General features: G+C 37.1%; 1 protein-coding gene across 8 annotated transcripts in view; it reads right to left on the bottom strand.

Moving 5' to 3' along the window:
- Window positions 1–21,942, bottom strand: part of LINGO2 (leucine rich repeat and Ig domain containing 2) — a 1,340,276-nt gene that overhangs the window by 88,091 nt on the left and 1,230,243 nt on the right. For 4 of the 8 annotated variants that reach the window (XM_058445802.1, XM_058445804.1, XM_058445806.1 and 1 more), the window contains exons 1-2: window positions 5,277–5,557; window positions 4,557–4,688 (exon numbers count right to left, since the gene is read on the bottom strand). The exons of 2 other annotated variants lie outside the window; for them this stretch is intronic. The gene's annotated coding sequence lies outside the window, so the exon portion shown is untranslated. Of the gene's footprint in view, window positions 1–4,556; window positions 4,689–5,276; window positions 5,558–21,942 lie in introns of those variants that run through there. 2 more of the 8 variants (XM_058445805.1, XM_058445809.1) reach the window with 2 other exon arrangements.

Below are 21,942 nucleotides of genomic sequence, written 5' to 3'. Positions count from 1 at the left end.
CCAAAATTTACCTCTTCTGAGCCTATGGAACCAATTTAATCTTGGTGCAGCAGGCCCCAAGGCAAACATCAAACACTGCAGAGACAACTGCTTATTGGGTACTTACTAGGAAGGCTCACAGGAACTTTCAGAAATAGGATAGGTGGGCCTAGATGAGAGTGAGTGTATAAAAGACCATCTATGCAGAGAATTTCAGCATTGCATCTTTCTCCCTGTGAAGAAATCTGCTTAATTCATATTTTGTTTTATGGTATTTAAATATCAAAAAATAAGGTCCCTTTAAGAAGCCAAGTCATAAGACAATTTTTCATCTACAACAGTGATTTTCAAACTTTAGTGCATATTATCATCACTGGAGGCTAGTATAAAATGCAAGGTCAGATCCACAGATCATTTCTTGGGCGTGGGATCCAGGAATCTGAATTTTAACAAGCATACCCCTGTTGTGCTGCCTTTGATCTGTGGCCAATATATTGAGAAACACTAAGGTGTAAATTAAAAACAGGCAGGGTACTTCTCAGAGCTATCGGATAACAGAAAGGAGAACGAAGATGCAAGGCTTGTTGATCTGTTTGGCTGGAGAGAGAGTTAAGTCACTTTGATATTGAGAGGCAGGTGGGGAAATTTAGCACTCTGAGTACCAGCAGCAGGAGCAGCTATGAAAGGAACCACATTTATATAATATAAAGAACCGTCAAAAATAAAATGAAGGAGATGATGTCAGTAGCTATAAAAAGTGACCTGAAATAGGCAATAACAGATACGTTAAAAAATTTGAGATAGTCAAAACTAGTAATTAGTCAAAACTAATAAAAACTATGAAAATTGCTAGCTGTTTTAGAAATTAAAGATAAATTTCATAGGGTGCTGAGATTATATAAAATAACATGTGGGGAGTTCTTAGAATAGTTTCTGGCATGTACAAATTCTTCAACTGTTGTATATATTATTATTAACGTGCAATTATATAAGTTTGAAAGCATTTGTTGGTTGGATCAAGGTTATAGGTTAGAGAACAAAACTTAAAGGCACAATAATTCCATAGTCCCTAGAGAAATAGGAAGATTCCTACTGAAGGAGAGGACAGTTCAAGTGAAGAGCATAAGAAAATGAATCTGGAATCCCAGAAATCAGAGAAGGTGAGGCAAGGCCACCAGAGATCAGAATACAGAAGTAAAGCTGATCCCCAAGGAGAAGGTATTCTGACTTGTAAAGAGCTTCCATAGACTTCAGACAGTAATTGGCTATCACTGATGATTCAGGTAAAGCCAAAAATTATAGGGAAGAATCAAACACTGCACAGACAAGTGCTTATTAATAGAATGTGAGAACTTAGGCACAAATATTCAACACTAACTTGGAACATCAGATAACACTTCTTAAGTGAGGCCATTTCTGAGATTTTGAGATAGCAAAGTATAAAACGAAGTGTATACTTACTTTTATGTCAATATATTTTTATCACAATGTAGTTTTTAATAAATTTAATATTTATGTGTTGACTAATAAGTCAACACCCTATGCAATTAACTCAGAAAAAGTCTTACAAAATTCCTAACAAAAGGTTACTGTTGCACCACAAAGATGAAATTTAAAAAGGCCCAGAGATACTTCACTCCCTTATAAGCTAAATATCTGGCAATCCCAATTGCGTAAAGTGGCTTGGAAGTGGGAAATAAAGCATTGAGTGGCCAACACTTATTAAGTGTCTAACAGCAGATATTAAGTGTCTGCTCCAGGAGCTGGTATCACAGCATTTGCAGTAATGCACCATCCTTTCAGTTTGAGTGAGTTACTCAGATATTTTCTCAGAAGCTAATTAATCTTATTTGAAATAAAATTCTAACATGTTGTAACCCTACCATAAACAGCAGACTACATTGTAGCTTAAGGTGGTACAATTAAGAGCAAAAAGCGACAGGGAGTAATCCAATGATGAAGGAAATGGAAAAACAAACAGACAAAGATTCAAAATGAGACTCTGAAGTCATTTACGTAAATCTTCTATTCACTTGCATACCATTGACAAATTGCTGAACTCCCCAAGACCACATTGCACTTTGAGAGAAAGAGGTAGCAAGAGATAGAGATATGAGAGAGAGAGAGAGAGAGAGAGATTTTCTGAGAACAAGGATTTAAATGATACAATCATATACTTTTCCAATTCTAATATTGATTCTATAATAATTAATGGAGTCGATTAATGAGGCTTTATAGTGTTAGGTTAAGCTTTCCTCATATCCAAGCTTCTCCTTGGCTGTAAATGAGCCTTCAAAATGGGAGAAACACGAATCTTCCTGGAGGCCAAGACTATATAAAGATGTGATTTCTCTGATATATTAAAAATTTCAATGGTGGGCTTGTGTTAGCTTTGGAGATACTCACTAAATAAAATGGGACCATTCACCATGTTTAACCTTGTTTTGCATATATTAAGCAGTCTCTGTTTATACCCACTTCAGTAGAAAAACAGGATGGTCTTTTTTTTTTTTTTTTACGATTTTTAAAAAATTTATTTAACATTGACATAATTATATTTATGGGTTACAATATGTTTTGATCTATGTTTACATTGTGGAATGATGAAATCAATCTAAATGAATCCATCATCTTACAAACTTAAATTGCTAAAAAGCTGATAGATTTTGATGGCATCAGATTGCTTTGGTAGGAATCTAGGATCTGCCACTTACTTGCTGTGTGACCATAGCTACTTCTCAAACTCACTTTCCTCATCTTTAAAGTGGGGACAATCTGGTGTCTGCCACACAACATTGCTTTTGGGGTGAGATTAGTTGAGATAATTATGATCTGCTGGGTCCGTGTCGGCTAAGCCGATTATTGTTTGTCTAGGACTGATTGGGAATACCTGGGAGACTTCTGCCAGCTCCCTTTCAGTGCTGTATGGCGGCAAGCTGTCCAGAACACACACTCATCTATCAAAGGAAAACAAATCATTACAGAGAGATATTAGTGATTCTATTCTTAAACTGTTGGGTAAAACCACGCTTCACCATAATGCTCCAAATCCTCCTGAAAATACCTTCAATCTGGTGTGTTATTGTGACAGCCAACGGTGTGCCAGGCAGGCAGTACCTATTAAAAGTTGTTTGGAGATTAGAGCTCAGAGAACAGCTGGGTACCTTTGTTACCAGCAGTCTGCTGACTCAAAATGAGGGGGAAAAAAAGCCTCACTGGGATGAAGAGAGCAAAGAAAAACCGCAGAGCTGGGGGGAAAATAAAAACAGCTTTGGCCTTTGAAAACAGATTGCTCTGCTGTCCCGTCATGAAGTAGGTATACAGGCATTCACAATTCCACACAGGATCTAACTCAAGTCTTAAAAAAAAAAAAACACAACATGATAAAAACCCAGGTCCAGGTGCAGGCTGTTTTCTCTTGGTACTTGGTTTGAGGAAGCATTTGTTGCTCTATTATGAAAGCGCACACACTGCCTGCCCTCGCTGCCCAGCACCCCCTTCAGTCTCCGTGACTATAGGAATGCTGATCACAGATGGGCTCTCACTGCCTTAGCAGAGGGGGATTCCTGTCTTTGTCAACAGTACATACGATTCACATAACTAACCGCTCATGCCTTATGATTCCAGGCAATCAATGGTGAATCTAGTTACAGCTTAAGAGAACCAGGTGCCAGAAATATCTTCCATCTCTCAGTGCCTTTGGGCATTCTCATTCAGTACTGAAAGCAGCTTGACAAAGGAGGCAACATAAATGCTTTTAGTCCCTTTTACAGATGAAAACACTGAGACTCAACATGTTCGAACAACCTGCCCATCGTCCGAGAACTAGTTGGTGACAGACCAGGAAATCTTGGAATGAAAACCTATAACCCATGAGTGAGCATACACTGACATAGATCCTGCCAGAAACACTCTCCACATTTTCACCCCATGACAATGGACACTGTTCCTGAAAAGTTCTACTAGACCCAAACCAAAGTAGACGGTGCCGCATCAGGGAAACAGTGCGCAACAGAAGGGATACAATTTTAAAATAAAGTTTTCCATCAGGCTTCTGCCTTCTTTTGTCTGAGAAAGATTTGTGCCTGAAAGTTTTAGGAGACAGCATCCCAGTCAGCTTCATTCTTTCTCTGATAATTTATCCATATGCAATCCTTGCGGCTCTCAAATCAGATGAGAAATGTGCTAGAATACTAGAAAACATGGTGAAGACACAAGCCAGTACTGTTTGTTGCAGCTAATACAAAGCCTGCAACCCTCTGCATTTGCTCCTATGATCCCTTTACTTATGTTGTGTTAGTTGTGTATGTGAATTGTGCCTTCCATTCCCTTTGCAAATGTTCAGTGGGCTTGCACAGTGTGTTACACTAAATAGGTGTGCATGAATTCTTTTAACAAATCTCACTGAATTCCTACAGCTTGTCTTCAGAATTATACATGTTAAATTCCAGAGTCAAAAGAAGCTCAGTGATGGGGGTGGGGCAAGAGTCAGTACCCTCTGAAATGGGAGCATGTTGGAGATACTGTAGCAAATGCTAGGAGGGGATCCCTTATTAGCAGTCATCAAAGGTTCTTACCCACTTGCACCGGCCTGCCGTTCTGCCCTACTGAAACCCGTGCAGGAGGGAACCATCAACAGCTTTAGTTGGAGGGAAGGCGAGGCATAGCAGTAGGAGTAGAAATTGCCACGGTATAGTTGTAAAAGGCTACTGGAAAGTAAATACACCAAAATGTCAGTTAGGTAATTTCATCATGTACTGATGCGTTCTCTCCTAGTTTTTTTATATTCTGAGGATGGGTTACTTTTATAATGGCAAAAAAAAAAAATTACTTCAAAATTTTTGCAGTGTTTCTATTCTGCCCCAATTTAATACCATCCTTACAAAGCTCACATCATGTGTGAAATTTATTAAAAAGTATAACCAGGATAATCTGCTAAATTCATTAGGAAGACAGAAGATTTGGCTGACTTCAGTGAGAGTTTGGAGTGAATGCAACCCAAGTCATAGGGTTCGTAGTTTACTTGAAGGACATTTGTTCAGTAAACAAGGATTTCCCACCCCCCACACCCCAGTCCATCCCTTTCCAGTGGGCCCTTGTGCGTTTTATTTTTGTTAACACAACTTCAATATCACTCTTTCTAAGAAGGGGCTGTTCATTTCTATGAACTTCTGTAGGTCTCCCTTCTAAGAGATGCCTTAGCGAAGCTTCATGTGCTCTGGAGGTCTCGGGCCGTCCTCCCTGTGTAGGAGGCTTCCTCCTAAGTGAATTAGCTTCATTTCCTGTTTTCATTCTACCTTAAACCTGTGAGGTGTTTGTTTCCTGGGGCCAGGGCTTGCTGGGGCGTTCAGCTGCCTGTACACCAGCTGCCGCTCTGCTCCCCAGTGTGCATCTTGTAACAACGCAGCTCCTTTGCCGGTTGTTCACTAGGTAGAGGGGCAGCTGTGAAGGGCAGAAGAAAGCTGATTATTCATTTCCTTTTTTTCGGAATTCTGCTTTGGGATCTTGTTCCCTCTTAGAATGTTTCCCGAGAAGCCCATTCTATTTAGCTGTGTTGCTAGGGAGCATTTTCTGTCAATTTTCCAAAATGTGTATATTCCAGGCAGTTAGTTGGAGGTTTTGCACATACTCTAGTTAGGAAAGCTCAGCCTGGCTTTTGTGTCCCAGAAGCCCAGAATTTCAGCAACTCACAAAGAACTCAAATATCCTTATGTGTGATATTTGAAGGTTAGGGCTTTGCAAGTCAGCCTAGAAAACGAGGATAATATCTCTTGGCCGTAGAACAAACTGAAAACTCATTCCATTCTGGCTTGGAGAACAAGGATTTCTCTCTCAGAACAAGTTCTCAGGGATGATAGCTAATGACCTGTCATGTTTTTCTTATGATTTCAAAAAACTAAGCTAAAATTGCTACTTATTTATATAAATTATAAATGTGAAATATACTATTTAATTATTAAATTATTTAAGCTTACTTCTTAAATTGCTTTTCTTCAGAGACACCTTTTTGTTTCCTCTCACTTGTTTGACCTCAGTCTTTAGAAGCAAACCAAAATACCATTTCAGGTAGATCAGTTAGCAATTGCTAATAAAGTGTGAGTTGCAGATTTTGAGTGTATAGAGTAACTGTATCTAGCTATGCGCACTGTGTAGATGAGAAGTATCTATCACTGTGTCCTTTCTCCATTCCACAGCTCTTGCAAACCACAGAACTGACAACATCCACGCAACTCCTTAACTAATGTGCCTGTTCGGATATTCAAATACTTTCTAAAAAACCAAAAATTATGCATTAGTTTGCAGCACCTGCACTCTAGAAAAATCAGCCCTCAGGGTCTTTTGGTACAATGGTCTGGAGTTGCTTTTATTTTCCTAGCTTTTGTCCGCATACTGCTACTCAGTTGATAAGTGTTCTTTCTGTTTTATGATTTATGCTTCAGAGGGATTTGTATAGGCAAAATAGATAAAGCTATGTATTTCCTTATAGGATATATTTTAAATGATATTAACTTTGAATTCAGAACCTGTGCTCAACTGTGGGTGTCAATGCCTTCCTCAAAACAATTCAATAAATAATTTCAAGGGCACCGTCTCATTTGTGAAGGTCTTTTACAGTTAATATGACTACCTCAGACAATTATATACTGTAGCATACCAGAAGCAGTATTGTAATAGAATCCAGTGTTATTAACTGTGAAATGTAATAGTGGAATTTTTGATAAATGTAACAATTTGATAATTAGCCACACATGCTATTATCCATTCCATATTCACATAATTGGTAAATGTTATGCAGTTTTGTCTTCAGTGAAAACATTTAAGTATCTTGTTGACTTTCATTTCAGAGAAAACATTTTTAAAATTCTAGGAATGTCTTGGGGCACTAGAATTGAAGTGAAATACTTGTCTTTTGAGCATACAGAGCTGACATCATTGTAGGGGTATGCTGAAAATATATTATGTATTTTATGTATTTTTAGTAGAAAGGTGTTATATGAATGTGAAAGCTCCTAATTAGCTTTTGTAAATACTCTATAGCTATGAATTCCTTTTTAAACAAGGACGAAATGAGGACAGCAGAAATGTACACACACACACACAAATGCTAATATAATACTGACTCATCAGGCAGTTGACATGATGTGGTCATTCAATACCTAGCATCTAGTTTTAAAAAATTATTGTTGGAATAGTAGACAGGAATATAGATTATTTAGCAAAGTGCTTTGAGATTTAGGAAGCATCTCTACAGAATGCCAAGAAAGAGTTAAAGAATTTAAATGAGACCTGAAGGAGTTTTCTACTGGTGAGGCAGCAATTATATTAGAAGCCAAACCATCACATTAAGGACTATTTTGCTTTGTGTTCACCATTTGTAGGTGAAAAGGGAATCTTTTGGAAGAGAAAAAGAACAGCACATCATGTAGAAATGTAGAAACATTGTGCTGTTCACAATCTTGTTACCAATAATCAGCTAATTTTTTTTTACTAAAAGCGAAAGGATACATGAGCACTGCACATCATGGGAAAGGAGAGGTGTCATCAGAACAGGCTGCAGACACACATCCAGGGTGTAGTTAGCTGGATTATTGTGGGTCCTGGTTGGTCAAACCATGGTTGCCAGGAAAACCAGGAAGATTTAAGTTATCAATCTAGTTCTAGTAGACCTATGACTGAGGGCATTAATCTATCTAGAGGGAAGAGTTTTTAGTCAATGGAGGCAATAATTTTAGGCAAAAGTGTTTCCATCAGAAAAGTCCAAAGGAAAAGTGTTGCTTTGGGAAATATGCAAAGAATTAAAGGGACAAGACTTTAGCCCAAAGATTGGTGCAGCCTAACCTGAGTTGACTCATAAGTCCATGATTCAATGGAGGACAGTAGTTCATTTTTAGTAGCCTAGTGAAATATCTAAAATGGAAAAAATGCAAATAGACACATGTTAAGATAGAAGACAATTAGGAGGAAGGGCTCCTTACAAAGTTAGCTCAAGAAAATTCAAAAGAAGCAGGAGAAGCCAGACTATTTCTAGACACAGAAAATATAATGACTAGCTCAGCCTCAACAAGAGGTGTGAAAGTAAAATTGGACTGGAAGAATAGAAGGTTCTCAAACTATACAAATAAGAAGTTGGGTGTTTAAATGAGTCAAGTGTAATGCTTAGTGCAATTAGTTACATTAAGGGCTCTGCACACATCTTGATGTATCTGTGTATCATTCATCCATGCTGCTGCTTGCCTTATTCTGGCTGAATTCCTATTTCTAAGGATCCGAGCTCAAGCAGTCAATTCAAGTGATGTTAAAGTAGGAAAACAGAAGTATGGGTGGAGTAAAATAACCACATAATCACAACCTGTGTCTACTCCAGGTATGGAGACAACTCTGAATTGAATGCCTAGTTATATGAACAGTAGTTATGCAACAAACAGCAGCTGTCTCTGACTTGGATCTATCATCTTCTTACCAGGGTGCACTAAGTTGCTCTAGCACCATCTCTTGCCGTTTCTGGAATCAAACTTTATACTCCAGTAAGATTAAATTGCTTACTATTTCAGAACTTTGCACACTATTTACCTTGCTTGATCTTCTCCTGCTTGTTTTGCTGTTGGGCTGCCATTATTCAACTCTTCAGCTAGTCTTTTGTCTCCTTTAAAAAGTCTTCCGAGAGCTCCTCAACAGTCTTAATTACTCATTCCTTTGCACTGTCCTTGTCTCTTATAGGCTTTTTTATTCTTGCCGTTTTACACTGCATTTTAATTTGTTTGTTATGTAGTTATTTTATCTGCAGCGCTTGAACTCTTTGGAAGAAACAACTGTGTCTTGTTCATCTTTGTGGCTTCATAGCTGGCATGCAGCCAGAATTGCCATGGAAGGGACTCAGTGAACTACCAATGAATTAGCGAATGAATGAATTAGAACCCAGGAACTCAAATATGGATCACCAAACGTGGTTGCCTTTAGTTCTAGCAAATGTTCATGCAGTATCTGGAAGACAACCTCTTAAAACACCGCCTATTTGGAGGCAGTTACTATGTTAGGCGTCAGCTACTCTACTAGTCCTTTACCTGAACTAACTCATATACAGTGTCACCAAAACCCTGTGAGGTTAGATAGAACATATCTAAAGGGATGTTCTCCCTTTAGATAAGGAAGCTGAGGCATAAAGAGGTTAAGTAATTTTCCCAGGATTACAGTCAATAGTAACTGAACTAAGATGAAAGAGTGGTAGTGAGTTTCAGAGCTGAGCTCTCAACCACTATACCACTTTTTTAATGAGAGAATTTATGAATGTAGGCTCTTCCTAGATAATTCTGAAAAATGAGTCTGGAATTTCATTTTCTGGGATAAGAGGCATTTTAGCTGAAGCAACCCAACATTTGTAATGGATTTAATTTGAGACCATGCCAGGACATTTATCATGGTTCATTTAAGTAACCATTCATTAAGTGGATGGGGAAAAGAAAACCACTATGAGACCAGAAGGGGCCTCTAATGAGAAAAAAGAAGAGGATGTGGGAAACCAAGTATCTGAAGTATTGGGAACATATATTATAGAACATTATAGAGATGTGCACCTGCTCATATTCATAAATTTTAAAAAAGCCTTGCTTATAAAATTATAACATATGTAGTAGACCCGAGCAGTGTTGAGATCAAAGAAAAAACACTCCAACAAACAAAATGTACATTCGAAGAAAAGCAGGCTCTTTGCATGTATTTTTCAGACTCTGTGAAGAATATTCGCAAACCACAGCAATATTTTAAAAATTCTATTTGTTTCTGTATTCACTTCCCTCAGACACCATAGTTGTTCACTCTCTAGAAGTTGTCTCTAAGTCTCTTCCAAATAAACCTGAATTTCCTTCTCTAGAGCTACAATTCTTTTTGATTGTGTAGCACGAAATCTTAAAGGAGTTTGGCAAGGAAAGATCTTCCTTTGTCAGGGAGTGAGGGGGAGAGGAGGAAGTTTAGGGCAAAGGCAAGGACCCTTTTAGTAAGCAAGGGAAAGAGGACGGACCTCTCCGTATGAACAATTGTTCCTCTGGCTCACCAAATTGAAAAACAAGTATAAGTAGGCCGTGGGCATCTACAAACTGAACATACATAAAGTTGTTTTCTGTAACTGTTTCCCAAAGGAATAAGGCTGCGCCCTTAATTTTAAGAAATTGGACTAATAAAAGGAAAAGACAAATACACTTGACTATGCAATTTTAAAAAGTTTAAACAGTTCTATATATAAACTAAGTGGCAAAGGTGATCTGGGATTTTTATTTGGGCAAAATTTAAGAAAACACATTATTGCATATACTTCTAAAAGAGGCACAATTAACAGTGGGAAGACAAAAGGGAAAGAAAAAAGCTTAACAAAGGACATGCCATCTAGGTTGCCTTGAAGGATGAGTGTAACAGGTGTGTGTGTGTGTGTGTGTGTGTGTGTGTAAAAAGACGAGAAGGACACAGTAAAAGTGGTATCACTTATAATTCCATTGAGTACATGTAAGTCTTTTGGACTCTGTATGTAAACAGCATGGATACGCTGTTGACCATAGAGAAGGAAGAGAAGAAAATCTGTATAGCTTTATTATGGAGTATACTTCTGAGTGAGGGCTAACCCAATCATGGCAAGTCTCCCGATGTCATTTCACCAGGCACAAAAGATTTAGTCTTTAAATAGTCTCCCAATTAAAATTCTGTTCCTTAATAGACACAAATGCCAGTGCCTCACTTATGTGATGTTAGGCTCACTATGTGGTGTTAGGCTCATGAGAATATCCATTTGTTGTCTTTCCTCTTTGGAGTGTCCCTCTCTGACCCACCCCTCTGTGAGATGTACTGGAGGATCAGCTCCATGGGGTCATAGATGGGCTGAACATTCCATCCTCTATACATTTGCCACTCTCTGAAAACAAACTTTATTAAAACAGATGCCAAGCTTGAGTCCATGTGCTAATCAGCATGAGATAAGGTGAACTGTTTATTTTCATTCTGGGAGATTTTTTCAAAACCATTTTCCTTCCTTCACTGCATTTTGACTATAAATCAAATGTTGAATGATTATCACTCCCTTCCTTGTAAACTAAATTTTGCCTTCTTTCTTTTTTTTTTTTTTGCTGCTATTAGCAAAACAGATTGATTCATTAAAAGCTAGCTGTAGTCTCTTCAATTTCTCCACAGAATGCAATTGCAGCAAAGGTAAATTACTAATTATCTTGAACAATGAGGCTCAGTGTTTGACTGGGAAGCCTTCACTACTAAAAATAAGTCTGAATTTCAAAAACTGGATTGGAAGATTCCTAACAATGGTCCAACGTAACTTCCTTCCCATCTTTAAGTGGTTGTTCAAAGACAGCTTGAAGTTTTTTTTTTGGACAGGGATTCACTGCCTCACAAGACAGATGGCTCTTAATCGTTAAAATCCTGTTTTTTTTTTTCCCCTCAAAAGGTTCATGGCAGTTTATTATGACATGGTTCATAATTCAGATATTTATAATAAATCCATTGTTCCAATACTAATTGAGTGATATCAACTTCAAATACTGCTGCTGTTGGCTACAATACATTGAGTGTCTACTACCTAATAGTTGCTTTGCCTTGACTGTTTCTAAATCTTAAACAACATTCAAAGGAAGCTTTATTATTCTTGTTTTACTGATAAGGAAACTGAGACTCATAATTTAACTGACTTTTCCCAAAACACAGACTAATTAGCAGAACCAGTATTTTGAACCCAGCGGTGTCTGGCTCCAAAATTCACTTATTTTCCCCACTAAAAATATACTCTGCTACTTTCTTGATCTACTGTCTATTATATATCAGGCAATGAGCTAGATGCTGTAGACGTAGAGGAATTGAACTATAGTATATATTCTACCCAGGAAGTTATCAATTTGGCAGGAAAGACAGTCTCATTGACAGTATCTATGGCAGAGAAGACTTCATCCAACTGTGTCTTGTCCTCTAGGTAGAATAATACCACAGCACTACTGTTAGCATTTCCTTTGTAAAACTCAAGGTCTAAAACTTTCCAAAAAGCTACCACTATTGTTGACTGAAAAATGTTCCCTCAAAAGAGATCCAAGACCATCTTTGTGTCTGAATCTAGCATCTAGCATCTATTCTCTGTCTATTGCACCTCATAAACTCTTTTCTCAGAGTTATGAGGTGGAAGAGGTCAGCACAGATTCATACAATGTGGCAAGAATTCTGGACCGGGGTCCAGATCAACATAACTTAGTAAGTTCACAAAAATTCTTGGAGAACAGTGCAGGAGATAGACTGGCTGTTGTCAATGTTCATACTGTACTGAGTGAGTGAGCTGCTTGGAACCACTCTTTACCTGTGTGCTTCTGTGTATAAAACCTACTCTGAATTGTCCTTCCTTGAATAAAAATAATGCTAGGTATGTAGACTATAGAGGAGTGCTGGGTATGTGTGTGTGTGTAGGTCAGAGCTACTGAGAGGAAAATTGGCTAACATGGAAGGCTGATATAATTTTTAAAAATCCAGCCCAACTGAGCAGTCACATCTTTTAAAGTCTCAGTTCTGACTTGTTGAGATGTAAAATCCGTCAACAAGAAAAAGTAAATCACGGAAGAAAAATATAATTTATATAAAGTGATTTGATTAGATCAAACATTTGGCAGAGATGTGAGCCCAGAGAATATATTAGTTCAAGACCACACAAATTGTTAGCGACATATAATTTACATATATTTTCCTTTTCCATGACACCTTACCCTACAACATACAAATTTATAGTTATAATTATTGTAACTCAAAAAGTTTATAACTTCCTAGTACCTGGAATAATATTTTCAAAACCCATGAACTACTTTAGCATGATCTCCTTTGCAGTAAGAGAGTCAATGAGGTGCAGTAGAAAGAAAAACAGGTGTTAGATTCAGACAGAGCTGGTTTTAAACCTTAGCTCTGACTTCCTAGCTGTATGGCTTTGGGCAAGTTACTGAACTTCTCTAAATTTTCAGTTTCATCATCTGTAAAATGGGGAGAATAAAATTTACCTACATACATACTTCTAAGGATGTAATCAAATACAGTGTGTAAGAAGCACGAAGCTTAGTACTATTACAAATGTTAGTTCCAATGAGTCAGGATCTACATACTATGTACTTCCTTTTCTTCCATTTGCTTTCAATTTAAAACTCTGGTTCATTTAAGAACAGACATGATTAGGACATGCTTCAGAGTAGAAAATTCACCCCATTAATATGTCAATCTCCACGACTATCACCCCCTACAACTTGCTCCCTTTTGCTCTACCCTGAGGAAATCAATCAGCTCCATATTGTCAACTTGTATAAAACTGACAAAAATCAATGACAAATTTTGGAAAAAGATGAAAAAGTCACTGGTATATGCTGGGAGTTTGAAGATGAGCTATGTCTTAGACTGTCATATGAATATTTTTAATGACATACTGTTTTCTTTGAATTTTGTAGAGCAGCTATAGAAGAGGAAGTGTTATAACCAAAGTCCACCATCTTTCATCTTGAACCTCATATTAGCATGTGTAGGACATGAAAGAAAAGTATAAATTCAAGAGGATATTTTTCCCTACTCTAATTCTCATCATGTGCCTTATGGAAAAATTCATATATTCAATCTATTTTTAAGTCTCCTTTTCAGAATCCCACGATAATCTCAAGATAATGTACTTGCTTCATTCATATTCTGCAATCAATATCTTATATTCTTTATTCTTCCCCTCTCCCCCATATGTTATCTTTGCCCATTTTCTTCCTTCTTCCCTTTAACAAATGTTACTATACAAATAAGAGTTCTGATTAATATCGAGAGTAAAAGTTATTAATGAAACATTGCCACTTTTTGTCTCAGTGGAGCTGGATTTGCCAGATACCTGGTTCAGTAGCACGGGGAAAAGAGAAAAATCCTGTAAACATTTCTAAAGAAAACAGGTACACTTTAGGGGTTTAATGCAATGTGACTTGAGGATATTTCATGGATTGAATAAAGACTGAGCCCAGATAGGATGCACAGGCAAATTGGGGCACCCTGCCTGGGCTAAGCCCCTGGTGTTAATGAGACACTCTGCAGGACATCCTGGCTGCACCAACGAGACAGGTAGAAGATGTCAGTGTATGCCTCCTGGGCATCTGAAGCTAGCACTAATTTTCAAATTTCCATCCTGCCTGGCAGGGGAAACACTTCCTCAGACACATGATAAAACTGCAGTAAGAAGTGGAATAACGAGGCTCTGGCAAGGCCTGTTTCTGACAGCCATTGTGTTCACTAGCTGTGTTGACTGTATGCCCTCAACGCTCACACATGAATAACTCAAGTGAACTGACTACCTCTCTTTACTGTACATTGAAGAAGATTTTTCATCTGACAAGGGTTACCCAAAAAGAATTTGTCAAGTGATGTGCAGTATGTAGAAGGAGAGTATGGCAGTCTCTGCAGTGGTTGAAGGTGAGGGGTTGAGGGACTGGGAACTGAAACTGAAATTATGTAAATGCATGTTTGCTTAATATTAGAAAAAGAACACTCCCTTGATCAGAACTCAGAAAGCACAAGGAATGCTGTTCTAGTTATTACCCCATTTTTGAAAATTTTTTATGGGAAGTTTCAAACATATACAGAAGAAGGAAAGAATTAACCCTTATGTACCCATCACCCAGTTTCAACAATGATCAAATTATGCTCAACAATCAACTTTGTTTCATCTACCTCTCTTGTCCCCAACCCAATCCTCCACCTCACATTACATGGAAAACTAGTTTCATCTATAATGATTTTGCATATATCTCCAGGAGCTATTTAAAAGCCTGAGAGCTACAAAACAAACAATAATTCCCTATAATCAAGTATCCATTTAGTCAATGTTCAATTTCCCTAATTGACATTTTTACATTGTGTTTGAATCAAGATCAAAATAAGATTGTTATATTGCAGTTGGTTGTTGATGTATATTTTAGTACTATTTTAATCTATGTGTTTTCCCCATTTGGTTTGAAGTATTCTTTGAATGTGAAGCTCCATGCCTTTGTACTAGCAGTTGTAGATCTGTCTTTAAAGCTACTTCAGGCAAATTAAATGTCTACGTATGGAGGAATGGTTGAATCAACTACGGTACGTGTGTTTGGTTAAATCTTGGGCATGATTAGTTGAAAGAATGTCCTCTTTGTGAAATAAGAAGTTATTTTGAACCTGAATGTATCATTTGCAAAACGGGAGTAATGATACCAAACTCAAGGATTAAGTAAAGGACATTCATCTCCCATTATGGTGCTCAGTATATAACACAAGAGCATAAATGGGTATTTGATATAATTTTAACATGTATACCATTTAAAATTTTTTAATGAACGTATTTCCCCATTAAATCATGTTAGATTTCAACTAAGTCTTTTTCTTCAGGGAAGGAGACAGTGGGTACTGCCCCATACATCATGGATCAACTGTAAGTCTCAAAACAGACTTTCTTAAGAACATAGACAACCCGAAAGTCAGGTTTCTGGAGCAACGGCATGGGTTGCTAATTTTAAATTCCCTCCTTTTTCATATGAAGAGATAGGCCTTAAAAAAATAAAACCAAAATAAAATATTTTTATAAGTTCACAGAAAACACAGGATAAAGTATGGTGTGGTAGTTCTAGTCAGGCAAGAAGAGGAAACCATTCTATCAATGCTGGTGCAGGGGAGAATCCAAACGAGCAGGGAGATGTGAACAAAAAGTCCAAACAGGAAGGGAAGAGAGTTAGGGGAAGCAGGTGGGAAGCATGTGTCTTGGCTTCTCTCAGGCAGATGTTATAAGGAATGAGAGACTTTTCCATAGGTTGAAGAGAAAGCTGAAAGTACAGGGGTGGTTTCCCTTTCTGCACTTGGAAAATTCCACCTTTAACTCAAGGCCACATCCAAAGTAATATAGGAGTGATGGTATAAAACTGATTGATGAAGATGGTTAGTTAGAGGAGCAGAAACAGTTTTCCTGACTCCTATGTGCATTTCGTAATCCCAATGTGTCAGCGGGCCCAGGGGAGTGAGTGTGGGGGCTCTGAGAAAGCCGGTGAACCAGTAGAAGTCAGGCAATATAATAAAAGGGGAAAAATGGATACCTTTTGTCCCCATCATTATGATCCCACATAAGCCATTTTCCTGTCCATTCCCACCATTACCCCTCAAAAAAAAAAATCTACATAGATTCTGTCTCGTAAAGAAACAGATGGAAAACAAATCTAGAACACTGAGCCTGTAAAATACGCTCAGTCACCCAAGGGGCTGTTTAACCTAACCCTGACAGAGAGAGAGTTAAATTTGATTGAGTATTTTACAGACAGACTGCTTAAACTGGAAGAAATTAAGATATTATGAATTGTCAAGTTTTCCTAATTACATAATGAGATAAGAATCAAGTTAGCTCTAGCAACTTGTAAAGCTATATTCTCTTTGCATATCTGAGTATGTTGTGTAATTTGACTCTAATGCACAATGATACAGGGGAAAAGTAGAACTCAGAATTTTAAATGTGATTATAAACATGTAAAACAAAGTTTTAGAGAAAAGATTGAGAATTATTATTCTAAAATGTAAATAGTTTGTGATTATGGGGGCCTAGAGGATTTTCTTCTACTCTTATTTAATACTTAAAGATATTTTTAAACTTGGAATATTGACCAAATTAAACACAATTAATAAGCAATGACTGAACACTAATTTTCACAGGCACTGTGCTAAGCACTATGGAAGATAAAGATGGATGAGACATGGCCCCCAAAGTGAAAGGAACTTAACAGTGTGGAGAGAGACACATATGGGTAAGTGGCAAGGGAATTCAACACTGATTATGTCCTAGCTATGAGAAACTACAATGTTCTTCCCATCTACTACAACCCATTTCCTGAGGATTTCAATTCAGTTTGATGATGATAAAAAGCAAAGAGTTAAACTATGATAACTCAGGTTTCTCTTCATTTCCTCATCTGTCTTTGGAAAAAAAGTTTAGACCTATAACGAGGATGATCCATGCCTTCACTAGTGGACATAGCTTGGTATGATGTGAGGCATCCATCCACATTTTTGGGATATCTGAAGTTCAGCTAAATCTTATCTCATAGTTCACATTATGAAGCTATTTATTGGCTAAAACCACTTTTTAAAGATCCTTTTGCTATTTCAATAGCTAACTTCCCTTAGATGCAGTATACAATTGATATTGTATTGAATGCTATAGAAGTATACTGTGTGACAAATAATAAGAAGAGTTTAACAGTTTAACTCTGTACAGGACAGTAAGAATTTATCTAGGTTAGAAGTTCTCCAATCTTAGCATGTATCAGAAGCATTTGCATGACTTGTTAAAACACAGACTGGTGGACCCAACCCTCACTTTCTGATTCAGTAGTCCAGAATGGGGTCCACCAATTTGCATTTCTAACTGTGGTTTTTGGTGGATGCTACTGGTCCTGGATTTGCACTTCAAGAACCTATAATTTAAGCCAACTTCCTTTGCAATTTAGAAATACTTTTGTAACTTTTTTTTCTCTGCTTAAACACTTCAGAAGGTAAAACACTAAGTTGCAAAGTCAGTTTTACTGTTGGACTGGCTAATTCTTAAAGATTTTACTGTCTCCTTGAAACTTCTGTTCATTATGTTTTCCCTCCTGCTCATAGTAGCTCTTAAAATGTCTTATTTTAACCACACCTAAAGTTCCCACCTCTCAACTATTTATTCCATATATCTCCTCTTTATCTACCATGATGTTGTCCCCTGACGCAACTCCCAGTTATATAAGCTACTCTAAAAATATATGGCCGAGAACACAGCATTGTTGATGTTGATCCACTGGGACTATCGCCTTCCATAAACTGACATGTATCTATTAACACAGGAGTTTACTGGATTTCACTACTTTATTTAAAGCAATTGTTGTGGAAATATGTTCTGGGTATGTGATTTGAGAAGTTGTAGGACACTGAGATGGGAGAAAGCATCCTGGCTGCAAGATAAATGCTGCTTCTGGGAATAGGCCTCCCCTAGCACCCCCTAAGTAATGCTTACCAGATTGTAGGGAACCCAAACAATCCCCATAAGCAGAGAGTAAATAGATTAAGAAAGCAATCAGTGGCTTAACATGTCATCAGTGACTCCACTATGAAGGCTAGACAGGTAGGTATTGCAAGGGTGGAGATGTACTTTGTCTTTTGGCTGCTTTGTATGGAAGTTTCCCCTACATAACATACATCTTTGGCTACCCACCAACCTGCGGTGATCTGACTCTTTCTTGGGTCTGAGCTTGCCCTCCTTTTATGGAGGATGATTCTAGGTTCTGGCAGGGAGTTCTCCCAGCAGCAATCATGTTACTTCATTGGGTCATACCATATGAAAGATCTACTAAACAACTGAGTTCTTTTTCATATTCAAACAGATATTGGCCTTCCACTTCTTTTTCAGTTGAAATATTAACCATAGCACAATAACTTTGCTTTTATTCAACCTAAATTTCGTTTTCATAGTTCTTAATTCCAGTTTAATAAATACAGGATGGCAGTTAAGAGCATGGCCTTCAAAGACAGTTCTCGGTGCAAATCATAGCTCTGCTATTTAACAGCCATGTGGCCCTAGACAGCTTACATGATCAATCTAAACCTCAGCTTCCTCGGGAGACCTATGGTGATAGTAACAGTAGCTACCTTGTGGGCATCTTCTACGAATAACGTTGAGATAACATATATAATTAGTACAATGTCAGGTGCATATTACATGCTTAGTAAATGTTAGCTGTTATTTTATTAAAAGCAATAGAACACCCTTAAAATTATACTGAACAAGAGCAAAATGTTTATGGAAACCTATAAATCTCCAGAAGTTTAAAAAATAAAAGGTAGGTATAATTTTTGCCAGACTGGGACTAAAAATTACACATCTGCTCACCCCAGGGAAATTTACAGATTTAGTGCAACTTCAAAGCAGCAATATGGTGTTTTAGAATCAACAGAATTTCCACAAAAAATATGAAGTGTGACTGTAATAGAAAATATAAAAAGAAAAAATCTAATCACATTAGACATTAAATTTACAAAGAAGTATTAGAACTTAAAACTGCGTGTACTGGCACAAACACAAAGACACATCAGTGAGAAGGGGTAGGAAATTACAAGTAAACCCAAAACAAATATGAAAAAAATCAGCTTTCCAAAAAAAGGGGTAAGACATTTAATAAGGATTAAAATACAGCAATTTAGAAAACAAGTGTCAGAGGCATGCCTTACGCAATATAATAATCCACAGAAGAAACTCGAGAAATATGTTGCCCCAACTAAATACATAAATACAGAAAGCCTCTATCTACTAAGTGAAAACATTGTTATTAATTTTTTTGTATAACAATAACTAAAAATTCAGAAGGAAATCTCAGTGAAAAAGCTGGGTAAGCAAATGACTTATGATCATCAAAATTACATAGAGAAATATTAAAGAAATACCGAGGAAAGACTATCCCAAATGGAACCTGAAGATACCTTTAATCACCTATTAAAGAAGCAAATGAATAAAGAAATATTGTATTCATTGCCGGTGAAAGCAAGGAATCCATTATTTTTATTTATTTCTAGTGATCTTATAAATTGGCATACCTCTTTTGGACAGCAGTTAAGCTTAATAAAAATTTATAGACTGATTCGGTAATTTTATTCTCTAGAATTTCTAATTATTCAACAGAAACAAAAATATATGCACAGAACAGCTATCTATGATGCCAAAAGGCTGAAAATAGCATAAGTGTCCAAGATTAGAGGAAAAGATTTAATAAATTCAACCTAGAAAAATATGTAATCATTAAAATGATAATTGTGATGGATATATAGAAATGTTAAAAGTACCACAATCAATGAAAATAGCAACATATATATGTAACTATATATACATATATAGTTTGTGTTTGTGTTTATAGCAACATATATATATAACCATATATATAGTTTGTGTTTATGCACATAGAACAAATTCTATCCTGAGTGTAACAAAGCAAATGCCTGTATGTGAAATGTAAAAGGCAAAAAGTACTAATAGCAGTATTAGAATTATAATTTTTAAATCATTTAAGCATTGTTCTTTGAAATTTTTTGTTTCCAGTATAAATTAAAAATAACTTTGAATTCCACTTCTGTAACATAACTTAGTAATGTGTTTGCACATCGCTAAGTGTATGCAATGCCTTCATGTCTTTATGCCTTTATCCTAGTCAGCAATGCATCATGGAGCAGCATCAAGAGCTCTGTGGCCCATGGTCATCCCTTGTACTCACCCAGCATGTGTTTACTGAGCTGATATTCTGGCTCTCCTTTATATATACAAGGATAACCCAATATATCTTAGCCCTGTTGGTTTAGTGGAGGTAGACAGACATGTCAAGCGATCATTAAGTTACAACATAGTACATGCAGTACTAGGGTTAGGCTATGATATTTTAGAACCACCAAGGTGGTATCAAATTCAACATAGCAGGTAATAAAGCATATTAGATCTTGTTTCTACAGGATAGGTAGAGTTAGCGAGGCAAAAAGGGTAAGTGGCTGGAGGAAAGACATTGCATATAGGGACTAGGCATGAAGGTAGGAAATAGCATGGTGAGTAAGAAATATCTTTGCAGTGTGGAAAGGCAAGGGCTTCAGAGGTTCATGTTCAAGTCCAGATTTTACCACTTTTTAGGTGATTATTCAAATCATTTTCTTATCTAAAAAATGCAAATAATTCCATCTATGTCACAAATTAATGTAAGGATGAAATGAGACCAAATGTGTAAAAGGAGGCATTATAATGCCGGATGCGGCAGGTCTAACAGGTCTATTTCAAGGGTTTTGACATTACTGGAACAAAAAGTACAAGGCAGGATGAGGTAGGAGACAATCAAATCATAGAGAACTTCTTTAACAGGCTAAAGCGGTTGAACTCCATTCCATAAATCACTGAAGCCTCTGAAGATTTTTAATCAAGAGAGCAACATGATCAGGGTTGTTTTTCAGATGGATCACTAAAAACTGTCTTGAAGCTGGATTTGATGGGGCCAAGCCTGGCAGCAAAGAGGTCAGTTAGTGGGCTGTTTTAATAGTTCTGGAGACAGTGGTGAAGGCTGAAGCAGGAATGGAAATGAGGGAATGGTTGGAGAAATATTCATCAGGTAAAAAGGTAGGGCTTTGTGATTAGATTGAGATGGAAGGAAAAGGAGAGGAGAGTGAGGTGTCAAGTAAAATAGCTCTCTAGTGTGGGTGGCTGAGTGAAGCAACTAAAATTCTGAATAAAAAGGAGGAACAAATTGAGGGAAGGCAATGAGTTATTGGTACCATGTGCCAGGCGGTATACTCAGTTCTGAGGTTACAAAAATGAGTAAGACATAGTTCTTGTCTGTAAGGAGCTCACATGCTGGTAGGGAAGACAAACAACCAAAAAATAAAATACACTTTAACCAAAGTGTATTTTAGGGACTTTAACCAAAGCCCCATATCTGGATTCTTGACAGCAAAATAATATCTAATCATAAGGAAATCAGATAAATCCTAAGTAAGGGATATTCTGCAAGACAATCTAAACTCTTCAAAAGCTATTAATGTCATTCAAGAAAAAACACTGGGAGACAGTTCAATGTTAAAGTACTACTCAAGAGTAATGGCAATCAAATGCAACGTATGATCATTGATAGGGTTCTAATCCCCTCCATACTCCAGAATAACGGTTGAGAACATTACTATGCTAATTAGAAACAATTGAATATGAATCAAAATAATGCCTTCATAACACTGTTAAATGTCTCAGGTGTACCATTGCTTCGTGGTTATGTAGAAGAGCCCAGGCATTCCACTGTAAGTGCTAAACACCTAAATAGTTGGGGTAGCATGCCATGATGTCTGCAACTTAAAATATTTATGTAATTCATACATGTGGATATAATGGATTCACATGGAGGAAGAACATGTGTAAGTGGGGCAAAT

This window comes from Hylobates moloch, unplaced genomic scaffold, assembly GCF_009828535.3.
Source record: "Hylobates moloch isolate HMO894 unplaced genomic scaffold, HMol_V3 SCAFFOLD_10, whole genome shotgun sequence".
Classification (NCBI taxonomy): domain Eukaryota; kingdom Metazoa; phylum Chordata; class Mammalia; order Primates; family Hylobatidae; genus Hylobates; species Hylobates moloch.
This window is presented reverse-complemented; position numbering and strand designations above follow the sequence as displayed.